Here is a 12,430-nt window from a genome sequence, read left to right as displayed (position 1 = left end):
AGCTTTTAGAAAACCTAGTTTTTTACAAAAGTAGTTTGAAATTAATTTTAGATAGAGAAAGGAGGAGAACTTCATTCATTGCTCATTGTATTGCTTGGGATTCTCCCTAATCTTGGATTTTGAAGCTTCATTGTAAAAATTCTCAACTCTTATTTCTATTTAATGTCATTAATTTCTGATTTTTCTTACTTTGTCTCTTATTTTTCTCATTAATCAAAAACCCCAAAAATAGGCACTTTTATATTTTTCCTTCCTACTTGTTTGATTGTTTAGCTTTTCCTAATCCTTTATGATTAGACTTATTAGTTTCCCTGCTAATCTCTTGAGATTTGGTGATTTTGATTGTATTGTGGATGATGGTTTTGCCTATAGATTTGATTGCCATGATGAGACTAGCTTGAACTCTTTGGTTAGGGATTTTTGCTTTGATTATTCGGAAATGCATACTTCCATTGAATTCATCATGTTGAAATTTGTAGTCAAGTCCATGAGTGAGTAGTTCTCATCTAGGGGTTTGGGTGTAGCCTAGGGTTTTCATGTATGGGGTTTTAAGGTAGGATTTGCTAGTTTTGCAATTAAATGCATAAGTTGGGGGGTCCTCGTTGCTTGCTTGGTTAGACGTAACTTTGCTTGGTCAATGGAACGCGATGCATTGATTTGGCAAGGGATTGTAAGTCATTGCATTGTATGATTTCGATCGGATTTATTTTGATTAGTTCTTAGGCTTTGGGTTGATTGCGGAAGCATGATTCGTTGCTTGAGAATTTTAAAGATCGATTCCCCTTTCAATTTGTCGTTGCAAGTTTAGTTAATTCCCAAATCCTTATTTCCCCCATTGCATGTATCCCTTGGTGAATCCCAATCCCCAAGTGTTTTTAATCCTTGTTTAACATTTTACTCGCTTAGTTTGAATTTTCTTTCTTTTTCAACAACCAATTCCTTTTCGAATTACCTTATGTTAGCATTTCTAGCTACGAAACTCGCAATTCCCTGTGGATATCGACCCTTTGCTTGCCACTCTACTTGATTCTTGTGGTTAGTTTAGGTATTTAAGTTGATTTAGGTGTAAGACTAGTAACGACCTAGTTTTTCCCTTTATCATAGTTCTGTTTCTTGAACTATGTGGACATGGCAATGTCGTAATCATTTGCATAGATACTTACTTTAGGAAGACTAGTATCGGACAGACCTATGAAACTTTACTGTAAGAGATGAAAATCTGTCATAAGTAAATTTCATTAAAATTATTAGACACTAATCCTCAATACCTGAGTGATTTGAGATTACTTGTTTGAGAACTGCTTACTTTGACGTTGTCAACCGTCGCACCGTAAACGGAGGCTATAAAGGCAACGCTCAAATAATCACCTATCAAACGAAGTCTAATCTCAAGATCACAAGATTGGGATTGTCCTCCCATAAATCTGGATGAGATGCTGAAAGTTGTGAAAGGCCACTCTGAGAGCTAGAAACTGTAAATGCATGGCCGTGCTCAGATGAATCATAGGCTATGATTATCTGTTTATTTGATCAGTTGAACTCTGAAACCGAGAAACACCTCTGGACATAATAAGGATGACAACTCTTACCTTATGCTCAAGAGCAAGCATCGAGCGAAAAACGAATTAGGAAATGCACACTTGTCCCTAAGGACAAGTGGGAGACTGAAGGAAATAATGCCCTTGGTCCAAGTATGCATTTAATGTTAAGTATAATAAATGCTGTTCAGTATTAATTAACAAGTTAATAATTCATTGAGATCAAGTGAGCTGAATGCCTAGCTAGAGGCCGCTTCAGTTCAAGTGGAATTAATGATATTAATCCACAGCTTACTCTTGACTGAACCCATAGGGTCACACAAATAGTACGTAAACGATCAACTATTTAATGGCATTAAATACTCCATCTGTGGATATTCGGAATCGACGGATCTTTGTTTCAGTGGGAGCTAAGATCGTCAAAGGCAAGTAAATGAATACTCCGGAAACGGAAATATGGATCGTATCGGAAATATAAATATTATCCATGAAGGAAATAATGCCCTTGGTCCAAGTATGCATTCTATGTTAAGTCTAATAAGTGCGGTTCAGTATTAATTAACAAGTTAATAATTCAGTGAGATCAAGTGAGCTGAATGCCTAGCTAGAGGCCGCTTCAGTTCAAGTGGAATTAATGATATTAATCCACAGCTTACTCTTGACTGAACCCGTAGGGTCACACAAATAGTACGTAAACGGATCAAGTATTTAATGGCATTAAATACTCTATCTATGGATATTCGGAATCGACGGATCTTGGTTTCAGTGGGAGCTGAGATCGTCACAAGCAAGAAATGAATACTCCGGAAACGATGATATTGCCGGAAACGGAAATATGGATCGTATCGGAAATATGAATATTATCCAAGTCGTAGATGTTGCCGGAAACGGAAACATGGTACGTATCGTAAAATATTATCGGAAATGGAAATATTGCCGGAATCGGAAATATTGCCGGAAACGGAAATATTGTCAGAATCGGAAATATTATCGGAATCGGAAAATAATTCCGGAAACGGAAATATTAAATATTTGTTCGAAACGGAAATTAATTCCGGAATCGGAAATATTAAATATTGTTCGTATCGGAAATGAATTCCGGAACCGGGAATTTAATCGGAAGCGTATCGGACGAAAAAGCATCGGACGAGGCCCTCGTCCGCGAACAGCCAAGGCCACGCCAGGCCCAGCGCAAGGCCAGGCCCAGCAGGCCATGGCAGCGCGCGCAGCGCGCGCAGCAATGGGCTGCGAGCTGTGCTGTTGCTCGCGTGGGCTTGCGGCTCGTGTGGGCCGAGCGGTCGTGTGGGCTGTGCGCGGGCATGGCCTGCACGCTTGTGGGTCATGCTCGTGTAGAGTTTGTGTTCATATACGAAACCTAAATTGAATAGGATTTGTTTGATGATTAAATTCCTAATCCTAAAAGGATAAAATTAATTAGTTAGAGTCCTACTAGGATTCTAGTTTAACTAATTAGTATCCTAATAGGATTCCAGTTCCTTTTCCATACCTCTATAAATAAGGGCCTAGGGTACGTCATTATTTGCAGGTACGATTGAAGTATTCAAAGGGTAAGTTTTTGAAATATAAATCAGCCATACACTTGCAATAAGAGCCGAAAATCCTTAAGGGCGATTCTAGTTGGTCTAACTTGAGGCGGATCCGGACGTACTGTGGACTATCTACGGAGGGACGACATTTGGAGTCCTAAAGACTTGTTCTTGTTCGGTTCGGGCGCAGCTAGGGAAGGCACGCTACAACATGTATGCATCTATTCTATGCTAAATGATTATGTGTAAATAATATGTTTTCCTGGCTTTATGGTTTTTCCGCATGATTTATGAATTGTCATATGTATCATAACCTAACAGTGGTATCACGAGCCTCTTATTATTTTCATAATCTAAATTGCATAAACATGGTTAAATATTACAAATTTGCAAGAATTAAAAGGGGTGATTAATTTTCGTAATTGTTAATTAATTGCAAATTGCGTTTATTTAATTATACGTACGCAGTTTTTCGGCAGTTTCTTCGTTACTCATCCAAATCGAGTGATTTTTGTGTCAATTCAGCATGTAAAAGGCATTCTAAAATTTTGACAAAAATAATCTTTTTCGGCCGAACCCAGAATTCTCAAATTCGAAGCCTAACTATGACTTTTCGGATGTTTTAGTTTTTCGAACGCAAAATTTCGTAAATTTAAGATGTTAAATTAAATATTTGCGATTCTCTTTGATTAATCTTGAATTTTTTATTGACCTACTGTATATGTTTAACAAGTTTGAATGCCTAGCCTTGTTAATTATGCAATCTAATTTGTAATTATGATTAATTTGTTGAAAATTGGAATAATTTAGAATTAATTTGATTTTCATAATCAGTTATAATTTAATTAGATACCTATGATTAAAAACCACCATAAAAAAATTGTAAATTTATGTTAAATTTTAAATTTTTATGACCTAGACTTGAATCCATGATAATCGAAAATCAATAAATTAATAAATTTTCGATTTTTCGCCCTATAATTATGAAATTAATATGATTTATTAATTTGTCATTAATTTTGAAAATAAAATTTTTAATTTTTTATGCGATTCGCTCATATAACTTGCACGCACAAAGCAATGGACGCTACGTGTTACCCTTAAGGGGTGTTGTATAGTGCGGGCATGCGACGACGAGCAAGGGAGCTCGTCGCCCATGCGGTACGAATGCAGCGAGCAAGGGCATGGTGCACGAGCACAAGGCAGCAGCCCTGCCTTGTGTCGTGGGCTGTGTGCAATGGGCGCATGGGCAAGGGCGAAAGCAAGGCACGAGCAGTCGCGTGTGGGCAGCAAGCGAGCTTCGCCACAGCACGCACTGCCTCGCGCAAACGTGCGGAGCCTCGCGTGCAACGAGCGCAAGCTCGCGTGCCACGAGCGCTACGCCCAGCATCGATCGCTCGCGCGCAGCGAGCGCCTGCTCGCATGCCACTTCCTCGTGCGATGCGTGCAAGCTCGCGTGCGACGAGGGCAGGCGCGCAGCGAGCCAGAGGCCAAGCGTGCCTCGGATGCCTTGCGATGGAATGCAGCAGCGATGCGACGCAGCGCATGGGCTGCGCGCACATGGCCAGCAATGGCTGTGTGCGTGTGGCCTATGGCTGTGCGTTGCGTGGTGATGTTGCGTCACGATTAGATCGTTTAAAAAATTTTAATTTGAAATTTTCAGTTTACGTAATTTTATTTAATTTTAAAATTAATAATTTAAATTATTTTCTTGGATTTTAATTTTGAATATTATAATTACAATAAATTTTATTTATTCTAATTATTTTACTAAAATTAAAATCATTAATTAATTTAAATACGACTGAAAATAAATTAAATATGTGGATTCAATTATAAATTTATATGAGCTTTAAATTTTAATTAAATTTGTATGTTTCCGGTTAGACTAGAAATACATTTTTATGTTTAAAATTAGTAAAGCATATGAATTTATTGGTTTAAGTGGGAGCCCTTTTAGTCATAAACTCTTGATTAGGTCTACAAATCCTTAAGGTTAAAACAACTTGATTAGAATTAATAAGGACTGAATAATTTGTAGATTATTGGTGCCCTTAACTAATTGCTGCAAATGTTTATGTGATGCATAATGTGTTTTACTAACCAGCTATGTGGGCCATTCATGATAATGAATGGGTGAATGGTATATATTGTATATGTACTGTTTTGCAGGTTATGAAGTGACTAGTATGGCCCAAATAGGATAGAAAATATGGTCTGCGTACCATTAATTTGAATGTAATTGGTCTAAAGTACCAAAATTGTTTTTCAATTCAAATATGGTCTGCGTGCCATCAAATAGTTGTAATTAGTTTTAATTATAGCTTATCCTATTTGAAGAAAATGGTGCCTCCCACGGAGATTTTCAAGACGGACTTTGAAGTTGAAGCTTCAAGATGAAGTCGGGCCATACTAGATCACATTTATCTTATGCATGTTTTAAGTTATTTATTGCTTATAAATATGTCTTAAATATGCATGAGATCAAAGCTTGATTATGTTGCATGATTAAGGATTTTAGTTCACTTAAAATCTAACCAACATAGTAAGAGCCTTAAGTTCCAAACTTAAAAATTGAGTTAAAAGGTGCCATGCCAAAATATACACTTGCTTGGATATCCTTTACATCAATCTAGTAATAGTTTTCGCTCAGCGAGGTGTTACTTATTGGTCCTAAAGGGGCAAGGTACACAAATAATTGTGAGTACATGTTAGTTTTGGTGAAACTCAACGATATAAGTAAGGAGTTCTTTTATGTCGTGGCAAAATCGATAGGTTTACCTAATAAGTTCTTAGACGTATCTATCAACCAAGAGTAGTTTCTAGACTATTAGCAAAAGGCTTTTGCTTACCTAAAATGTTTTAGAATTGAGTCTACAAACTGTGCTTAATTCTTCAATGGTTTTAGGGTCTTGGAATCATTTTATTCACACCTGCCGGAACGCATAATTCGAATAAAATGCTAATGACTTGTTTAAATTGCATGATTGCTTTAATTTTCAAGTTATTAATCATGATAAATGTTTAGACTTTGCATGCTTCAATGTATGTTTTAATTATTGTTTATAATTAAATATCTTGCACTGCAATAAATCCTTTTAGAAAGGTAACAGTATATTTCCTCGATTGGTAGTGGATCCAAGAACGATTCACGGAAAAGAGAGAAAGTGAGCAATTTAAAATGTACGTTTCTTATATCGACTTTTATGGTTGTTTTCGAGTATCAAAATCGAATGGCAAACCAATTGGTGCTTGTGAATTCAAAATACACTGTAGTTTTGAGATCATAAAGCATTGAGTTTAAACGCTCAGCTTTACCAATGGTTAACAACCTAATATCTTTGTCCATTTAATTCTCGAATGAGTCTATTCCCTAGACATTTGAATAGATCGATGCTTAGAGAACTTTAGAAGCTTCTGGTAAGATCATCTAGTTGAAACTTAATATTCAACATAAAATGGTAAGAACCTTGTTGGAGCGACATTGGACATGTCTAACAAAGTATAAAAGTCAACACTAAAGAATTCAATTCTTAAAGACTATAAGAAAGGGTACAAGAAATAGGAAAATAAGGAACAAATGAAAGGAATTTACGATTTCGTTTCTACCTATAAGTTTATGTTTAAAGAGAAGTGACCTAGCAATCAAACTTCCTTGGTACCATATACCGCTTGAGGTTCTTACTTCGGTAATAACTCAAACAATGGAAGCTAGGATACACTAATGACCTACAAGTGGGAAATGAAGCATGGCAATACTACATTAGTTGTAGGGTCATCTGGTTTGTTTTAAGTCCTTTCAAGGCTGGAACTTAATGGCTATTTTGTTCCATAATCAGCATACCGAAATTTCTGCTTCAAACACAGAAAGACTCACATTCAAGAAAAAGAAAAACAATGTTTGTTTGTTTATTTGAATGAAATGGTCATTTACGGGTTGAGTCAATATGCTTGATTAAAACAAACAACTCTTTAACAATAAAAACTTTACTAGGTTCAAATCAAACCCTTGATTTGAGTTCCATTAATCTTTGGCATTGTTGCTTAGACCATATCAACAAGTTAACATTCAAAAGCTCTATTTTGATGGACTTTTGAAAGTTCATTGATTTCTAGATCAAATTAAGACAACTAGTCTTACTTGTTGAAAGTAACAAAAGATACGAACTATTGTTAGAACGCCTAGACAATAGAGTACAAAGCTAAAGAAAGGTTTTATGACTTTATTATTTCACACAGATTTGAGTGAATATAGGTTTATTTACTCAATGTGATATAAGTTGAATCTGTTTGGCTAGTTCAAATATTCAGAAGTATAAATCCCACTTGGTAAGAAATCATAAAGATCTAGGATAGATCATGTTAATGATTACTTGAGACCAAAAATGATCATCAATGATTGTGTGTTGTAATTTCACAATCTAGCTCCATGAGGTATGGCATATCTAAGTTGGAATGATCGAAGTCAATTAGTACTTGATTCGATCAATGATGATCATAAAGACTTTTCCTATAATTTCTAAAACAAAATGCTCAACTACCACCAAACTACACCAAATTCGTCAAAGCTATTGAAAAGTAATTTCAGAATAACTTTTCATAAAATATATCTAGAGAGTTGCAAAACTCAGTGGGAACTTAGTGTTTGTCATTCGACAAACTAAGGCCCAAGTATAGATATATGTTTCATTGTGATTTATTCAAATGAGACACAAGGGTATTGTTTCTACCACGAATTTTTGAGAAGATAATGTTTGTTTGCTCGAAATAATGTCCTTTTGGAGATTCGTTTCCAAAATGACAAGTGGGAGAAAATAGACCTCGAAAGTCTTCGAGGCGAACAACAAACATAAACGGACATTCCGGAGGCTTTTCGAAATGCTTCAGAAAATCCGAACTTATTCTGTAAGGAGTTTACAAGTGGCTTTAAAGAATAGACATCTCTTAGAAGACTTTACAAGTGCTTCAAGGAGAATTCTATTGTTTGATGTTCTATACCCAAGTAGGCATAGAATTCAAGTCACTGAGACTATGAGATTCTTCTATTAGATAGTGAAGAAACATAGAGATCAGGTCAATGAAACTATGAGATTCTTCTATTAGATAGTGAAGAAACCTACAACTTGCAGTCAAACTATTATCATATAGATTAATGAGTTTGTGACTTGTAAGAAAGCTATGACGAAATATAGATTCCCTAAAATGGTTAGAGGCCATATATAGACTATATGTTTAATTGGTTAAAGGCCATAAAACATAACCAATGTTTTGATGACAAAATTGAAATTTTGTTGATTTGCAAGAATAGTTTCACACCTATTGGTTGCAAGTTTGTTTTAAGGATTAAAACCATCAAACATGGAATTGTGTTCACACACAAAGCTAGATTAGTTGCTAAAGGTTACAAGCAAATTCATGGCATGGATTGTGTTGAAACCTCATGCATAATCGTAATACTTAAGTCTATAAATCAAGCAATAATTGCATATGGCAATTGGATGACAAAACGTATTCCTCAATCAAATGTTGGAAGAAACTATGTACATGGTATGTCATAGGATTTGTGGATCCAAATAAATGCTTGAAAAGGAAAGCTAGCTTGTAAAATCTAAGTAAAGATTTAAGCAAGCAATTGGGAATTGGAATTGTATTTTAGTGAAGCTAATAAGTATTTTAGTTTCATAAAATGAACATGATTCTTATAGATATATAAGAAGTTTAGTGGGAGTACGTAAAACTTAATTGGTCCTATGTGTATTATACACATATCTCTCTATTGTGAAATAACATTCAAATGCTAATGACTTAGATTTGAAATTATTCATCAAAGATGGACCATGGCGAAACTTAGTACATACTGGGTATTAAGATCTATTTACAAAGGTCTTATATTAATGTTTTGGATTAAGTAAATGGCATTTACTAAATCAAACACGAAAGACTCCATTGGAGATATTCGACCCATGTGAATAAATCTAAGTAAAGAATGTTTGAACTATGTATAAGCATTTACTAAGTTAAACATCAAAGGATCTAAGTAAGATTCTTAACCTATATTATATGTCAAAGAATTTAGCTGGATTTAGTATCTACTGAAACTAGATGAGCTAAAGTTACATGAATAGAATTCAATTGGGAATTATTCTGCAAAAGAATTTATCATGAATGATATAATATGAGGATCGCCAAAAACGTATCGTATGACTTTAGGCATGACGAACATATACCAATCTCTATTGATCTAAGTGAAGATCAACTAGATTGAGATCAAGAATACTTATGGTACTTGAAAAGGTACATAGGAATAGTTCTTGATTCATGGAAATAAAGATATGCTAAATATTGATGCTACATGCATAAACACTGGCAAAGGATCAAGCAAGAACCTTTGGAGTTAACCATTGATAAGGACGAGCTATAGAGCATCGTGTTTTGAAATGGCAACATGGATCGGAGACCATGAGTTGTTGCGTGGGAAATTAAAATATTAATTTCTATGTTCTAAGATACAGTTGGAAAGTCTTCCACATATCTGTGAACTGCTTGGATAAGTAAATCCAAACAAAGCATCACTAGCAACCTAAATAGTTGAAGTAAAAGTAATTATTGCCTAAGAAGCAATAAAACAGAGTTGTTTAAAGTTCTTCACTGAACTTGGGTAGATTACCTATCTGCTGGCTTGATGGTTCTTCATTGAAAAATGCGTAGAACCACTCTTGAAGCAAGAAAAACGTCTGCTAACTTGATGGTTCTTCATTGCAAAATGCGTAAAACCACTATCAAAGTAAGAAAGACTAGATCACATAATAAACAAACTCAAAAAGATCTTATCATCATATCTCGAAGAACATTCGATGAAAAAGGATATTAAGATTAGCAAAGCATGATAACTAAACCTATGCAACAAGTGAGAAGCAACACTCACATTGTAGCACTGGAAATCAAGCATAGCTTTGAATTCCATGAACTGTTTTAAAGATGGGTTTGAGGCCCATGGTTGTAAAACATAGGGGTTGAACATTTATCATATATGAAATGTATTTTCATATTCCATTTAATCTTGGTTTAGTATTAAATGATGAGTCCCTTCAATTTGACAAAATATTCAAGATAGACTGTCAGGACCAGTCCTGTGACTAAGAAATGTCTATCAAGTGAACTTGAATGTCAAAGGTTGAAAATGGTCCCTAGTCGGAGTTTTTTATAAAATTGGACGAATAGAAAACGTTAGACGACTAGAATGCAAGATGACTAGTAGTTCTGTTTCTTGAACTATGTGGACATGGCAATGTCATAATCATTTGCATAGATACTTACTTTGGGAAGACTAGTATCGGACAGACCTATGAAACTTTACTGTAAGAGATGAAAATCTGTCATAAGTAAATTTCATTAAAATTATTAGACACTAAATCCTCAATACCTGGGTGATTTGAGATTACTTGTTTGAGAACTGGTTGCTTTGATGTTGACCAACCGTCGCACCGTAAAAGGAGGCTATAAAGGCAACGCTCAGGTAATCACCTATCAAACGAAGTCTAATCTCAAGATCGCAAGATTGGGATTGTCATCCCATAAATCGGGATGAGATGCTTAAAAGTTGTACAAGGCCACTCGGAGAGCTAGAAACTGTGAAATGCATGGCCGTGCTCGGATGAATCATAGGCTATGATTATCTGTTTATTTGATCAGTTGAACTCTGAAACCGAGAAACACCTCTGGACATAATAAGGATGACAACTCTTACCTTATGTCCAAGAGCAAGCATCGAGCGACAAAGGAATTAGGAAATGCACACTTGTCCCTAAGGACAAGTGGGAGACTGAAGGAAATAATGCCCTTGGTCCAAGTATGCATTCTATGTTAATTCTAATAAGTGCGGTTCGGTATTAATTAACAAGTTAATAATTCAGTGAGATCAAGTGAGCTGAATGCCTAGCTAGAGGCCGCTTCAGTTCAAGTGGAATTAATGATATTAATCCACAGCTTACTCTTGACTGAACCCGTAGGGTCACACAAATAGTACGTAAACGGATCAAGTATTTAATGGCATTAAATACTCTATCTATGGATATTCGGAATCGACGGATCTTGGTTTCAGTTGGAGCTGAGATCGTCACAAGCAAGAAATGAATACTCCGGAAACGATGATATTGCCGGAAACGGAAATATGGATCGTATCGGAAATATGAATATTATCCAAGTCGTAGATGTTGCCGGAAACGGAAACATGGTACGTATCGGAAAATATTATCGGAAATGGAAATATTGCCGGAATCGGAAATATTGCCGGAAACGGAAATATTGTCAGAATCGGAAATATTATCGGAATCGGAAAATAATTCCGGAAACGGAAATATTAAATATTTGTTCGAAACGGAAATTAATTCCGGAATTGGAAATATTAAATATTGTTCGTATCGGAAATGAATTCTGGAACCGGGAATTTAATCGGAAGCGTATCGGACGAATAAGCATCGGACGAGGCCTGCCGGACGAGGGCCCAGCACGAAGCCAGGCCATCGCCCAGCAAGCCAAGCGCGCCACACGAACAGCCAAGGCCACGCCAGGCCCAGCGCAAGGCCAGGCCCAGTAGGCCATGGCAGCGCGCGCAGCAATGGGCTGCGAGGTGTGCTGCTGCTCGCGTGGGCTGTGCGCGGGCATGGCCTGCACGCTCGTGGGTCATGCTCGTGTAGAGTTTGTGTTCACATACGAAACCTAAATTGAATAGGATTTGTTTGATGATTAAATTCCTAATCCTAAAAGGATAAAATTAATTAGTTAGAGTCCTACTAGGATTCTAGTTTAACTAATTAGTATCCTAATAGGATTCCAGTTCCTTTTCCATACCTCTGTAAATAAGGGCCTAGGGTCATTATTTGCAGGTACGATTGAAGTATTCAAAGGGTAAGTTTTTGAAATATAAATCAGCCATACACTTGCAATAAGAGCCGAAAATCCTAAGCACCTTAAGGGCGATTCTAGTTGGTCTAACTTGAGGCGGATCCGGACGTACTATGGACTATCTAGGGAGGGACGACATTTGGAGTCCTAAAGACTTGTTCTTGTTCGGTTCGGGCGCAGCTAGGGAAGGCACGCTACAACATGTATGCATCTATTCTATGCTAAATGATTATGTGTAAATAATATGCTTTCCTGGCTTTATGGTTTTTCCGCATGATTTATGAATTGTCATATGTATCATAACCTAACAATCCAAGTCGTAGATGTTGCCGGAAACGGAAACATGGTACATATCGGAAAATATTATTGGAAATGGAAATATTGCCGGAATCGGAAATATTGCCGGAAACGGAAATATTGTCTGAATCGAAAATATTATCG

Source organism: Spinacia oleracea, chromosome 4 (assembly GCF_020520425.1).
Source record: "Spinacia oleracea cultivar Varoflay chromosome 4, BTI_SOV_V1, whole genome shotgun sequence".
Classification (NCBI taxonomy): Eukaryota; Viridiplantae; Streptophyta; class Magnoliopsida; order Caryophyllales; family Amaranthaceae; genus Spinacia; species Spinacia oleracea.
This window is presented reverse-complemented; position numbering follows the sequence as displayed.